The following is a 16015-nucleotide window of genomic DNA, read 5'->3' on the forward strand; positions in this document are numbered from 1 at the left end:
CTGTGAAGGGCGCTGTCAAGGTGACTGCTATAGGTGGGATCACTGGTAGGGGGTTGTGACTCCACAGGGCCTATGCCAATGGGCAATTTTCATCACAGATGAACACACACGCGCTCATTTTTTTTCCCCTTTCATTCACAAGGTTGAGATTAAGATCTCTTGTTGTAATTATTGCCTTGTGAGACGGTCTAATTCTGCCAAGTTGATAGCATCACACCCATCAGTAGCTATACAGGGTATCTGGCACCAGCTGTCCTTTACATGTTCCAGCAAGCTGCAGTGGAAGGTAACGGTTATGTGACACGAGTGTTCATCGACTGGTTTCTGAAGAGCTGCCAATACCCACATTTCCCCTTGCTTTCCCCCCGCAACTGTGGGAACTAGTACATAAAAAAAAAGAGAGAGAGAGAGAAATCCTCTTGTCATGTCTAGGATTATGAATGTCTAATGTACAATATCTTCTGCAGTCCCAGTAGACATGTGGCAGGCTGCATTTTCATCCCAAACACAGGTGCTTGACAGACAGATTCAATTCTGATTAATGAGCAGTTGTTATGCCGGGTATTATACTATCTATTGTGCAGGACAAGGCACGGATCTAACCAGACTGCTTTTATCTGCGTGAAGGCAGAACAGATATCTACTCTAATAACTTTTGTCAGTATAGTAGGCATTGCATGACACCCAGTTAGCATATAAGGAGTGAGAGAGGTAATACGAAGCAGTCGTGCTCAGTTGAAGGTTTTGTTTGTGCAAATGTAACCCTAGCAGAACTGCATTTTTCATTATTTCAGACCTCAAAGTGTAATCAAAAATTTATTCTAAGCCATTAACCACATCATGTATTAACGTCTAAGCATCCCCGTGGAGATAATAAGTATTACACTGATGACTTTGAAGGTGCCGAACTTTCTTCTCGCTCGTCGCTAATGTTATTTTAATATGTCAGTAATTGGAAAACAGTGTCGTCGCAATGATGATCTGTTGAAGTTTGTTTAAAAGTGTTTGGTGTCATCGAAAGGACAGTTACCACAAGGTAAGCGTGAGCAGTCCAAGAACGTGTACCGTTGTGGAGTGCTGGGTCTTAAGCCGTGGTTCTTTGAAACATTGACAGTTCAGTATTTAGTTGACAAGACGTAACACAAAGAGTGGCTGTGTCCTCCAAAAGCGGACGAGGGCATCTTGGCATCCTTTACCATGCCTCCTTTCATCACTTCCTAAAGGCCAGTTTGTCACAACTGTAGCCCTCCTGCTAATAGCCAAATGATTGGTTCTTATCAAATTGATTGGGGCCAAATGATGTGAATATAAAATGACAGCTTTTTATATTTACTTAACATCTTAAACAATAATCTAACAAAAAGTCTTCTTATTGAAAACAATCCATCAGTGATTAGTTTTTGTGCATTCTTTGTTTAATGTGTTTGATGCACCTGAGAATAAACCAGCTCAGCTCCTCAAAGCAATTTATTTTCACAGAAGCTTTTGTCTGAGTCACTGAATTAGTTCAGTCACTTTGATCTATCGCCTTCACTTGGCAATGGAGTCGGATCATTATTTTGGTTTACCAATACAATGGTGGGTGTTTAGATAAGGGTCGCTCCATCATAAAGCTTGAAGGTGCAGAAGAAAGCTATTACAGAGCATGCGATCGCATTTTCAATACAGAGAATCAAAGTTTCCTGTTGGGAAAGGCAGTAATGAATTACATTTCAGTGATTTTTCCCGTTCCTTTTGATGAATGTAGGTCTGTGTTTGATGTGTACATGTTGCTTGCATGTGCTTGAGTACACATTCATACACAAATGCTTATGCTGCAAGTGCGGGCTGGAGGTTTAGGTCGTTATCATGCGCCTGCAGCTTTTTGGATCTGTAGAAGCCATAAAGAAGGAGCTTTATGGCCCATGCTTTGAGCACATTTTGAAATAAAATACTGAAGTAAAAGTCAGCGGCAAGCCCTAAGCTTCATGTGCTGACGTAAATTGAATGCAGAGCATATATAGTGCTTCTGAATATTAGAGCCATGGGCATGTATGTGGAGGGAGATTGCATTTCTGCTCAGGAGTTGTTGCTGGCGTTTGTATGTCACTTTGAGACGAGCGAGTGTTGCTCAGTGGTGGATCGTGCCTGCGTGGGAGATGCTGCTACTCCCACGCATTCCTCTCTCCCTTCTCTCCTTCTATTCCTCTCTTTTGTCTCACTCCAAATCCACTGCTCTTTAACCTCAGCTCATTTCTCACTTAACCGCTAATCTACTCGATGTCACAACTATCTGTAGAAGTTAACCATGTAATTGCTTCTTGATGGAAGTTTCAGGTTTGAAAAGCTTACGTTCAACCGTGCATCACACCACTTGAATGCTGTAGTGCTTTCAAATTGCTATGGCTGTGGTTAATCATAATAACAGTATACTTTAACATAATGTATGCCTTCTCTCCAAGCACACAAACACACACAGCTCAGCCACTGCCTATTTACACAATAGGAATCTCACACTGAAAAAGAGCATAATGAATTCTGATGAACATTAGTTTCTATTTGCATTTTTGATGTATATGTGAAAATCATTTATTAGTTCATGAGTGTGAGGGCCTTTATTTGTAGTGAGTCGGTCTATTTGGGAAGTCGTGGAAGGTTCGGGTTCGGGCTCGGTGGAGCCTTTTTGTAGAGTGATGACCTGACTGTCTTCTGTTTGGCATTTTCAGTTTTCCTTCTGCAGAGGCTTAAAGGACAGCCCAGCTGCTTGTTGGCTATTTGGGGGAGAGTGTAGCATTTTGCTGTGTTCCTTTATCTAAAGGGGAGAATAGACACAGACATAGGAGAGGGTACAAAGAAAGTTTCCTGTGTAAGGTTAAACTCAGAAGTGAGTCACCATACTTGCTGTAATATGTGCGCTCATCTCTCTTCTCCTAGAAGCACCAAGTGTTTTTATAATAAATTCATATTTTATGCTTTACAGCTGAGGTCCTTGAAATATTATTTCTACATAGAGAAAACCAGGTTCCATAACAATTACGAGCTGTAGTTCTTAACAGCAGAAGATTTTGCGATGACAATGCAAAGTAAATTTTGCATATTGTAAAATTTAATTCGCTCTGACCTTGGAGGTTCTGTGTGGCTGGGCAGTACCAGGGTTGCTAAGGTAATTTAATTACCAAACCCTCAGTGGGCAAGGGTAATTACTGCTCTCTAAATCCCCACTAATCCCCCTTCTGAGCCCCCTACACAGACTCGGCCCGGGGCACTCTAACAGACAGTGCTGACTCCTCAATCCCGTCCCAGACAGGGGCCCTCCCAAAAAAATACCCAACACACCGTTCCCGTCTGCACACAGATGCTCCTTAGTGTCCTTATTTATGCAAGATGTACTACGTTCACCGGTGTGTCTGTCTGCCTCGTGTGTCTTCAGTCTAAAGTCTGTTAGTCATCAGTCCTGGTGAATTCCTCTCACGTTGCTCTTCTCCTCACGTGTGTGTGTGTGTGTGTGTCAAGGGGACTCGCAGGTCAAAAGGGCCACTCATCTCTCCATAAGAATGTCGTAATTATTACTGCTGGGAGGAATCGGATGTGACCTCCGTGAGCAGCAGCGCCTGGTGACTGGAGTTAGCAGAGAAACAGAGGAGATAAAGGCTACTGAGCATGCTAGCAGGACTTTCTGGAGAAAGAAGGTGGATTTATAGACAGAGACTCCACAGGCTTGTTGAAAAAAAGCAGACAATGAAGTCATTAATAGCATGCTCCTTACTGCTTGGTTCAAGTGCATCATGCTCTTTGTTAAGACCAAAGAAAAGATATTAATACTGTTACCGCTACGCTCAGAATCAAAGGGGTAAAGAAATTAAGACCACTTTATACACATTATCTACCTTTACAGTATGATGCACAAAGATCAAAGCAATCCACTTCAGAGAAACATGGATATACCATTAACGAGACTTAGGTTTAAAGTTTATTTTTGTGGCTACTTGAGGGCAATAAAAGCAGCTGTAATCAAAACAAAGATTAAAATTGTAATTGTATTTCAAGAAAAAAGTCAAAACACGGTTGCTTAATCCTCCAAGTTAGTGAAATCATACTTCAGAACTGGTTTTAGTAGCAAAGAAGGAATTGATTTCTCTTTCAGCACATACACACAGTGATGATCAGTATAAGGATGTTGAAAAGATGGTGCAGAAAGTGCTGTCACCTTACTGTATCTCAGTTGCTGTATTTATGACAAAGTACCCCTTATTTGTTTATGTGAAATGCGAGCAGCTCTAAATGGGACCAGGCTGCCTTTTGACTGTGAAGACATTTCACTTTTAATCCAAGAGGCCTCTTCAGTGATGAAGGTATTTAACTCCAGGTAATCAAGTAAGTCGTTGGGGGTCACATGAACCAAGGTACGAATAAAGCCATTGGTCAATACACAACACAAAACAGCCAGCTCATTGTGACAAGACTCATGATGAGCTCGTGCTCATGGTACATCTGGACCTGAAGGAGGGAAACTCTTTTAAGGATGTTAATGTTGACTAAGACGGCAGATGGTTTGAGAGGGGATTAAAGGAGACTGTCTATGTGGACTGTGAACTACGAGCCTTGAACAGAGATTGTGGCTTATGACACCAACTATTATCCCCTTAGAGTGAAGTCTAGAGATTTCCTCCCAAGCAATTCAACCCCCCCAATGCACCTTGACCCATGTGACCTTATGCCGAGGTAGGACAGTGTATAACGGAGGTTTCACACCTTGTCCGACATCCTCGGAAGTTGGATGTCGGAGTCCCTCTTAATTTGAGAGAAATGTCATTCCCGATTTGAGTGCATGCCAGTAGTAAATTTGTAAAAGTAAGGAATGCCAGGATTTGTTTCACTTAATCACTGCTACACAACACTTGTAGTTTTGTGCTTAATGTTATCCGAATGGCTTATTCAGCCAGATACACAATGGTGGCTGTACAGATTACATACTTTCATGGATTGTAAAGTCAAGATCGGTCGGGCACTCTGACTTTGTCTTGCTTAAGGGGGCATTCCAGTTCAAAATCTCAGGTGGGGAACAGGAAGTTCTGACTTCAGATGGAATGCACCATTGGCGCCTGGGACATTAATCCCTTGATTAACACCTTGGATCATGTAACCCTCAATGAGTTGTGTGATTACCGGGTTGGTCAATAACTCTAAGCCAATTCCAAAGACAGCCAATACGTGGGACTCTCCATTCGTTTCTAGAACTGAACAAGAAAGTCGAAATGTCTTTACAAACCAGAAAAGAAGTCCAGTTCCCTTCAAGTGCAACACTTTAGTGGATGCTGAGACTCTGGTTCAGTGTCTAACAAGTCAAGATAAACTTCTTGCTCTTCACCCACTAAATGTTTACTGTTGCATTGCTAAAAGCTACAGTGGGTTCACTCTCTGGTTTGTGAAATCAAAAATAGCCGGATCATGAATCTGGAAACAAAGCTGGTGAGACCCAAAAAACTAGCGTGTAAACCATTAGCCGAGAATGCTAAAATCCTCGCTGAAGATGCACAGAATTAATAGAAACTGCATTAATTAGGGACAGTTCTCTTTCACTTTAAATCCCTATTTTTGCAGCTTTAATGTCATACCTTCTAGATTTGAACTACTAGTTAATACTGCAATATTTCATGGTAGAATTTTAAACATATTGCAGTTTTCATTTGTATGAAAACTTTATATTTTGCCAGTTACTTGAATATTGAAAATGTTTTGAACATTTTACATTGTAATTGAGTCTCCATGCGTAAGATTTGTTTGTTTGGATTGCGATTGACTTTCCAATAACAGGATGCAGGGAGTTTTGACAGATACTCTGAGTTCCTGTTTTCAGAGAAGGCTTTTAGACACCGGAGAGATGTTCCAATACATCAAATTCACACCATCACAATTTAACTTGACAGGATAATAACTAGAAATTTAATAAGAAGATGAGCAAAAACAAACTTTCTTAACCCCAAATAAATGGACAGTACAGCAGTGTTGGTCTAAAAAGTTGTAAACAAATCAATAGTCCTTCATATGCTGCTCTGAACGGCAGTTAATGGAATAAGTATATATAATTGGTGGCTAATTATTGCAAACATAAAAAGATGGCTCCTTTAACATTAAGACTCACTGCAGTAGTTGACATTTAAAAATAGAAAATTTGTGGATAACAGCAGTTTGTCATTTTTCCTCTGGACCTCTTGTACCTTCAAATGGCAGCCGAACATCTGCGTGGCATCAGTGACACTGGCATGTGCTCCTGACCCTAGCAGGTGTTCTGTGTGTAATGCTGTGCCCTGTATGTTTGCGTGAGTACATCTGTGTGTAGGTGGGAGTTTGTGTACAGTATCTGACGCACGCATGTGAGCGAGAGAAGCCGGGTGGCGGTGAAAGGAAGCACCTGTGTGTACTGAAAGGAGTTCTCTGAATAGCTTCATATTTGAACAGCCACTTATCCGACGATAAAGCTGTAAGTGATTCGTGGCAGCTTCCTGCCTGCGGTGGAGAGAGATGGGCGGAGGGAGACAATCCGAGAAAGACAGAGAAAGAGAGAGAGATTAAATGAGCGCATCAGCTGTAATTAGGGCTACTTTACTCCATTTGGAAATGCATGCCTCAGTAGCAGAGAGAATTAGCACTGGATAGTCTGGGTGGGTCAAAGCAGTACAATTTGAATGCATTAAAGGGGGAAAAAAATATAATTGTGCCAGTTCCTCAGAATGAGTCTAATATCTGCAGAGGTCGGTGTCATTGTTAGTCACTGGTGCCATTTTTGTGATTTAAGGTGCAGAACAGAAATTGTGACTGTGGGAAACGTTAAGCATTTCTTAGCATAATGGACCACATACACATGAAAATGAGATTAGATATGAAAGAATTTGTTTTCAGTGGCCTTCAGATCCTTTACCACAGATCTTTTTAGGCTACACTTCAATAAATCCATGCTAGTACCAAATTACATTCAATGATTATTTCAAGAAGAAAATCATTTGTTGATTCCTTTTTTTGTATTGATGTCTTGATGACATCTGCCTTTTGTTCTTATCAAATTTCACTCACTTGGGCAAAGCGAAATCTGATTTCTGGGGAATTTAAACCCTGTCTAAATGGTTATGAACCAAACCATTTGCATGCAGTTCCAGTAAAGCAATGCAGAGCCAGTGCAGGTGGGCCATCAAGGCCAGATAAATGTGAGTTTGTTAATCCGTTGATGCTAATCTTTATTTGACCAAAAATTCAACTTTGAATAAAAATTTTGCGGAGTATGCAAGAAAACAGCTGCGATGACTTGATGTGTTAAGAGTGTTTTTTGGCACAAATTGCATGGGCAGTGTGGCTGAGGCTGGTTTAGCTCTCTTTAGGGGATCCTCTGCCTGTATCCTGAATCCTCTTGTGCTTGGGGCAGTTGTGGGGGAGGAGGCGGGTGATTGTTAAATCAGTAAGATGGACAATTAAGAAAAGTAGTCCTTTTGAATGTGACGAGACACATAAGTTTGTGCAGTGATTGGATGAATTAGGATTAACTGAAGCCGATAGACCAGAGAGGAATGATCAGTTCATAAAGTTCAGAAATGCAAGTTTCCTGTGATGAAACTTTAAATTGGGAGTTGGAAGAAGCACCATATGCTGCCAAGGGCAGACAATGATGATTTTTAAATTGAATTCATGGCTGTGGGCAAGCTGAAAGTCCAGCGGTCACCTTGTTTTTCATCCAAAATGTAACCGCATGATTCTTATCAGGGCAATGTACCAATGCCTCTATGCATCCACAAACATGCATCACAAATACACAGATATACCTACATGCATTTAATTTATCCCAAAGATACTGAGCTACTGAAACAATAACCTTGGGATCACAATTCACCCAAAAACTAGAGTTACTAGACAACTAGAGTTGCAGTTGTTTGGTTGGAGAACAATTTTTCTAATTATATCAATCAAAATGTGAAACATGAAGAATTACTGAATAATTTTTTATGGTATTCACTTTTAATCATCACATTGTTGTTCCGTTGCAATTAAATATGAGGGCAGCTATGTGGAAGAGAGAACAAATTAGTGATTAAGGTTTGTATAGATGAGTTACAAAAGCTACTTCTAACTGCTTCACATCCAGCGCTTGAATAAGACCCGTAATTTGCTGTGTCCAAAGGTGACCATTCAAATGCCCGTGACATTTAGGAAATTGTCCTTTTTGTTCACCCATCTCCTTTTATTTCACCGCCTTTTTCTTCTAAATGCCATTTCGCCCTTCTTCTTCCTCTTTCACACTGTTGATCTCTGTTCCTCGCTTTTCCTTTCTTGTTCAATCTCGGTTAAAATGACGGGTTCCTGGGCTGAAAGATTTTCACTCTTAGTTTTCCTCTTCATATTCCCTGCCCATTTCTTTGGAAATGTTGAAGTGGGTGACTTCCATCAACCTTTGCAAAACCAGAGGTAATGAAAGTTTCTTTTGAGAGCGGAGGACACAATGTTTGTTTTAGACTGGGCTTGGAGGGAGTTGACCTTTTTTATAAAATCTCAATGTCAATGGCTAGCACTGATCCTGACTTTTTTGTTTTATTTCATTTTTAATATTGTGTATGAACATGGTGCAGAAACTGTGTAGGGCTTGCATATGATTTGAAAACCTACATGTACGAGTTTTGAGTCTGGATTCTGACTGGCCGTTTGGAGCCAGTTCTCGGCTCCACTGCCATTTTGTCCTGAGATAAACACAAATATATAAACAAATATTGAAAGAGGTTTCTTGCTCCTAAGCACTTACATATGGACGCTTGTAAAGGCCCCTTAGCATCACATTTAAACCCAATGGGTAAGCATAAATTTTCAGCATGCAGGGTTACTGTTTTCAGGGGGTATAATTTAGTCCCAGCCACAATACTTTCAGAAACCAAAGCCTGTTTTTGATTCTTAAATATACCTGGCAAGTGAAAGCTAAAGTGAAAATGCAGCAAAACAAAATGTAAAAAAACTGAAATCCAAATTGGACATGAATCACGGTCTCCTGAATCACAAAATTGTTAGTTACTCCACTTTGCCAACCTCATATTCTGAGAAAACAGGCTCAAGGTTGACATCTGACGCTGTTAAACCAGCTCTCCCAGCTCTCCCAGCTCACAGCTGTACATGTAAGACCAATGCCAACAAAACTAAATAAGGACGGAACTTAGTGGATTTTGAATAGAAGCCTCCCCCATTACTAGAGGTGGGAATCACCATACATCCCACGATACGATATTATCACAATACTTAACGCACGATACGATATTATTGCAATTTTTTAAAAATATTTTGCGATATTCCGATTCTGTACATAAAGGTAAACTTTATCAATATTTATTTTATCTAATATCAAAGTCTCGCACTCAGTCTCTCATTTCAGTCGGTTTTATTGTTGACAAACTGAACGGTTTGTATTACAGTCTAGTCCAACTTAACTGAATGCAACCATCTGGTACAATTATAGCTATTCTGAACTATGCAATTAATGAAAACTATGCAGCCCCTTCAGCAACTGAAGAATTTGAAAGTAAATTAAAACAAAATATAATTTTGTCTCAATTTAAATAATTAAATAAAAAAGTTTTAAACCTAATTAAAATAAAACATGTCTTAAATTAAAATAAGTAAACTGTCATGTTTATTGCTGCCAAAAAAGAAAGTTAAACACATTTGGACAGTGAAGGAACGTCAGGATTCTTGCTCAGAAAAAGGATCAACATGCTCTGAAGTCAGAGCATGTTCCAGTCCACAAAAACTTTTTTTGTAACAAAATATCGATTTCTGCTGTCCCTGTATCGATACATTATTAGCAAACAAAATATCACGATACTACACAGTATCAATTTTTTCCCCCACCCCTACCCATTACTCGTAAAGTTTCAGTAAAATTCAATAGAGGAAATATTTTTCCTTTCCTGCAGAATATGATGTGCAGACATTACAAATCTTCAATTTTTTTGGTCTTTCAGTGTCTGGGTGGTTCTTGCTGTACCTTTGGGGCTCAGTGACATTAACAGAGGGCCTTAATCTGGACCCGGACTCTCAGTTAAGCTGCAGTGATTTCACAGCTGCCTGCATTTTTCCCGTTTAGGGCATTTTTAATCTTAAAACAACTCATTATACTGCATAAACATTATATAAACTTATCCGAATATTTATTCTCTGTCTCAGGGAAATTGTTTGGCCAAAACTATTATCTTACTTCCAGCCAGTTTACGTTCGCAAGGAGATAAGCATAGACGTGTTTCAGGTTTACAATTTCCAGCCCCTAGCTGCGATAGTGAGTGGCCTCTGAAGTGCTGGGCTGTGTGTTTAGGACACTAGGTTGAGCTACACAACAGATATTCTCCATAGAGGATGGCCTGCACAGCTCAGCATGAATGTACTTCCCTTTCTTCTCATTAGGGTCGAACCATAAGACTGCTGAGCCGCAAATCTGCGACGGCCACATCACCTTACCCAGTAATCGATACCCCCACAGCTACACAATACAAGAGACGCACACAGAACGCGCAGAACCAGTGAACCAAAGCTTATGTACAGAGAAGCTGTGCCTGAGTCCAGGCAGGGTGTTAGCTGGTAATCATTAACACATACTCCCTGTTTGCTTTGCCTCTGTCCCTCCTATATGTCTGTTTGCTCTCATGCGCCCGCGTGTGTGTATGTGTGTGTGTGTGTGTGTGTGTGTGTGTGGGCTGCTGTCATCAGTGCCATGTGTCTCATTGTGCTTTATCAGCCTGTGCACTTTGTTCACACACTGGGTCTCTCCATAGACATATGCAGACACACACAGACACACTTGCACACACATGTAACATCTGTTCAACCCTCCAGAAACATACTGTATCTCACAGAGTTACAGTTTGCTGCAGACTTCCTTTGCTCTCCCAGCTCATGTAGCAGATCTGTTGTAGAGAAGAAAATGGATACTGTTCACGTGTGTTATTATTAATCTGTAGACAAAACAAGGAAACACTAAAGGGATTCAAGGATTTCATTGAGTGAGGATCATTGGATGACACATGACCCGTTAAGGAGAGGAGCGCCTGGCTGATTATCGATGGAAGTGCAGATGAACATAACAGGGGGGCGTGGAACTCTTAGTCACTGATTCCACACGTGAACACATGTCTGGGTTGTAGTGTATGCCAGTGTACTCCTAGCTCCAGTCCAAAGCACCAGGGGGAGGGTTGCATCAGGAAGGAAACCCAGCAAAAGCATGGAGATCATTAGTAAGATTTCCATATCAGATTGGTCAGAGGGTGCTGGTGGAAAGTGTGCTAGTCTGAAGACACAGGAAGAGGAGAGGAGGAAGACAGTAAGAGAGAAGGGAGGGATATATTGGGCTTTTCAGTACTTGATCTGTTTTGTGTATGCGGTAAGGTTGTTGCTATGTCAGTTTTCTACTGTTAATATGTACATGGAAGAATGGGGCACCCCAGAACATACTGCCAAATACTGAGTAAGGATTTAGGATTTTTCAGGGGCACGCATTTCTCAATTCAATAAAATGTACCGGCACAGTTTGTCCGATATAGCATGTCCCACGATCACTTCAACTAACATTATCCACCATAATACTGACACCTTTGACAAAGAGGCAGGGCAGTGAATGTAGCATAGCTTGTACATGTGTAATTTGGACGAGCTACTTAGTAAACAATGAATTATTAATGACCATAAAAGTGGAAATGGATAAAGCATTTAACACGTAACATTTTAGTATTATATATTATATTAATCAGAAATATTCTCAGATATTTCAGTCAGTGTAGGGCTCTTTTCTATCTTATTTTGGCCTCAAACTAAAGCTGGAAGTCAGCCTAGGTTCTCGTATATTTCAGAGTATCAGTTCAGGTGCCGTCGGCCTCAATGTGTCCACTGAAGCGAGGTCACGACTGCTGAGAAGATTGCTGTTGCTGGCTCTCCTTTGCCTTTGCATCTGCTGCCCTCTCCTTGGAAGAGCCATGTGCCACATCTGGTCCGGCTGAGTGTCGAGGGGACACAAGGCAGCTCCTCGAGGCAGAGCATTTGCATACACTTACTCTGGGAATGCCCTTGACTAGCTGTCTGCAGAATGGGACGTGAGCAGCATCGGATACACTAGTGAGACCTGAAGAGAGAAAGGGATAGATGGAGTGAGACAGCAAGATGGGGAACGAGTGTTGAGAGGGGGGGAATTAAGGGATGGCTCTCAGTGGGGACTCTAAATCGTATACAGTATGAACGCCTCATTAGCATTATTCATTAATCCCACCATCTGATGTTATTAGCCTTTCATGACTGGCTTTGTCTTATTCCGAGAGAAAATATCTTTTGAAATGGTCCATCAAACAAGAATAAGTTTGTAGATGGCATGTGGAAATGCACATCTAATAGTACCTCCGACTGATATTTGTTTTCACGGAGCACAGCGTGTGAGTGGGTGGGGGGAAATGTCAAAAAATAAAATAAAATAGTGAGCTGAGAGAATAAGGGGATGTGTGCATTTTGTCTGACAGAGGAAGAGCAAGTGAGGAGACCGATGGAAAAAGAGAGAAGCTGGGGGAGGGGGCTGGAGTAGGTGGGCGGGAAGAGAGGAGGCTAGTGTCAGGGACAGAGAGAGAGAGAGGGAGGGAGAGGGAGGGAAGGAACAGTGAGCTGCTCGCCTGCCGGAGCTGTCAACTGGGTGTTCAAGTGTATGATCGTGAGTGCTTCTTGAGCCGTCGTGTGTGAAAGAATAAAGGGGGACATTGCTTTTTAGCCACTTATTTTGGTTTTCCTTTTTTTCCCCCTTCTTTTCAAAGTGTCACATCGAGCTCGCGCTGCAAACTTGAACCCCTTCCTGGGATTGTGAAGAGGACCCAGGGTAGACAGCGTGCTGCCAGGTAAGAGATGTCTTTTATTTTGTTTCCTCCCCTCACAAAAAGGTAATAGAGGAGAATCGCAGCGTGGAGATGGAGACAGCATGTTTTTACAGTCATAAAGGCACGGGAGCTCCGCTTTGCTCTGCTGCTTTAAAAAATACCGCATGCCCGCTTGAAATCGAGAGAACACGCTGCCTGTGATGTGTGCGTGTGTGTGAGCTTGAGCGTGTCAGCAAACATGGCTCTGAGGACTCCGTACTGTAATAGTGATTGGAAGAGTCAGGTCGTATAGAGGAAGAGAAGAGGAAGAGGAGGAGGTGCCGTTTCTTTTTGACAAGGGCTTATCCAGGGTGACAGATGTCGGAGGACGTCAGATTTACATTGACAGGATTTGCTAAAAAGGGAAACAAAACAAAAAAACATATTTCCAAGATTAGACTAATATTGGAGAAAGTGCTTGTGGTTCTAATAGTGGGTTGGTAAATACTTTCTACACAGTTTTTCTTGTGGTACTGCTCAAAATGTTTGTTCGGTGTGCTTCAACATTTTTAAGTTGTGACGGTGGTGGGGTGGGGTGGGGTGGGGTGAGGGGGAGTAAGCAGACTCCCACAGAGGGTTAGCCCGAGCTCCAGATCAACGGCTGTCTCAGGGTGGCAGCGGTACAGTCAGAGGAAACCATTATCGCCCTACAGCCAAGAGAACAAACATGCTGCTCTTAGCAGGTGTATCCGCTATGTATTTAGTATTGTGGCTTCCTGACCCAGGGCTGGCTTTCTTTGTCGTTTAATGAGAAGTTGTGCTGTAATCGAATCAACGTGCTGCCTACCCCGCCGTTTGTCATTTCCCCTTTGTCGTGCCTTATCTCTTCCTCTCTCTCTCTCGCTCTCTCTGGCCTCATTATCCCGGATTCCAGTAAAATGAACTAGTCGATCTCTCTCTCTTCCCTCCACCCATCCATCCACGCGAGCTGAGGTACAGTAGACATGAAAGAGGTGAAAGTTGGCCGATTGTGGAGGTTCAAACAGTGCCCGTCTGTCAGTCTTGCGCTAGAACAAGGCAACACAAAGCTCCAGTCTTTTCAGGCTCAAAACCAATACATTTTGGTTTTACTCCATTTTCCCATCACCTTCCAAATCCTTTATTCTCCTACAAGGTCCAATAAATTCTTTTCACATCCGCAGCGCCTTTGTGGCTCATTGGAAAATGGATTTGTACATCCAGTAGAGGACATGAAAAACCTGCTCATCTCTCATATTCATTCCATTGTTATCATTTGATTTATGTGTAAGATCATGAGTAATTTATGGAAGCTATTTAATAAGATTAATTCACTTTGAGAATAATTTAATTTTTTTTGGAAAATATTACACCCGTTGGCATTGTCATGTGATTTCACAACTGTGTGTGTTGCACGTAGGTGCCTGTGCTGTGTGCTACGTATCTGACTGTGAGAGCTCCCTTCGCATCAATAGTTAATGAGCGTCTCAGGCGCTCGTTCACATGGCCTATTCACTGTGTTTTTGTTTATTTAAACGGCCGTTTAGCCTTGAATGTCAGGCCCCGTGCTATAGTTTTGCAAAGCTTTAACACAGCTCAGGCTGAGTTGTGGAAGTAAGCAATATGCTGACCTTCACACAACCTTGCAACGTTACAGTGGGCGCTTCGTGAGTTAGTGAGGGCTGGTAATATCTGAGAGTAATGAACTCTCTCATAAATCTCATAAAAGAGAGAGCAAGAGTCATAAACTATGGTAAGGAAGAGGGAATTTTTTTTACTTTTTACATTAAATGAATTGAAATTTAGAGAAAAAAAAAAATCCCAACCCATCTGTAAATCACATGTATCTCCTGTACGTTTGTGTGTGTTGGAGACCTGAGCAGATCGCTCCATCCATGGACGTTACCGCTTTTGCTGCCCAGAGCGTCAGACAGCTCCTTTCGGTCCACTGGATGCGGTCTGCTCTCTCCGTGACTCATTGCCTCGTCCTCTCTGATTGGCTGGCTTTTCTACTCCAGGGAAAGACAGGATGGAGTGGGGTTGGCCTCTCATGACCAGGGATCAGCCGTTCTTTTCACACAACGTCCCACTGGAATTGCATCCTCAATGTGTCGGCCTGAATTTTAAAACACAGGCAGGATGTAAAAAACCCCCCAAACAAAACAGAAAAGGCTTTTGATCATTGAAAAAGTGCAACTGCTGTCTTTCTTTTGTGTCACACATTCAGCTGTTTTTTCAGGATATTCTACTGAGGCAGGCAATGTTCGACCTAGCTCTAGCCACAATCATTTTTTCTGTCTATCTAAGGGATGTATTCAGACCTCAAGCTCCCCATCTCTTTGTAGATGACGCTGTCACATGTGACAGCTCTGAAGCAAACAGGGCGTGGAGCTCCCTGCCTGCTGAGACTCTGGCTTGTTTGCCACTTACAGACAGTCCCAGCTGAGACAAAGTCCAAGCTGCTCCATCCGTTCATCCAGCCAGCAAAATTCTTATTTTTTTCTCTCTGTGGGAGCCTGTGCCTCTGCGCTCAGGCCGTGCGGTGCTGATTCAAAACCATGGACAGTGGTCCTGTGCGCAGGGTGAAATTTCAGCACCACCTCCTGTGGACAGATCCAATAGTCAGAGAAAAATGGAGCTTTCAGAGTGATGGCCAAAAACGGGATGTGCTGCAAGCTGACAGTGTGAGAGCAGGGAAATTATACAGGACGTTGCCTTGTTTGTAAAGATTATTCATGTGGTGATTAGATAATATAGTGCGAGGAATGACAGATTCAGTGTTTTGGTTGCAGGGGAACAGTCGGCGAGGTGCAGACACAGCAGTGTTTGAGTATTTACTAGACTTAATTTGTGTTAACAAACTAGTACCGACTGTCGCTGGAGTCCATCAACATCAGTGCTTCGCACTTAACCAGGTAGTTTGGCTGAACGATTACAAGTCCTGCAACACTGGCAAAGCTTACAAATGGGGTGTTGGATTCTTTGCCACACTGACTATAAATCACAGAAGTATCAAGTCGCTGTTTGCTTGGAGTCGAGGATACTATGCTTTTTCCTATAGCTTCAAAGTCTTCAGGATCTTTTAGTGTAAATGGCAGACTACTGATTGGTCAGGTCCTAGACACACCTTTTAATTTTAACTCTTCCAGGGTTTTCACCTAGAAGAGTAGGGT

At 42.0% G+C, this 16015-nt stretch overlaps 1 protein-coding gene across 5 annotated transcripts in view; it reads left to right on the forward strand.

The window, feature by feature from the left end:
• syt1a (synaptotagmin Ia) overlaps window positions 1–16015 on the forward strand; it is a 212201-nt gene that overhangs the window by 81823 nt on the left and 114363 nt on the right. For 4 of the 5 annotated variants that reach the window (XM_006780865.3, XM_006780869.3, XM_006780868.3 and 1 more), the window contains one exon: window positions 12786–12866. The gene's annotated coding sequence lies outside the window, so the exon portion shown is untranslated. Of the gene's footprint in view, window positions 1–12552; window positions 12686–12785; window positions 12867–16015 lie in introns of those variants that run through there. The other variant, XM_006780867.3, reaches the window with a different exon arrangement.

Source organism: Neolamprologus brichardi, chromosome 17 (genome assembly GCF_056152115.1).
Source record: "Neolamprologus brichardi isolate AB-2024 chromosome 17, ASM5615211v1, whole genome shotgun sequence".
NCBI classification, from domain to species: domain Eukaryota; kingdom Metazoa; phylum Chordata; class Actinopteri; order Cichliformes; family Cichlidae; genus Neolamprologus; species Neolamprologus brichardi.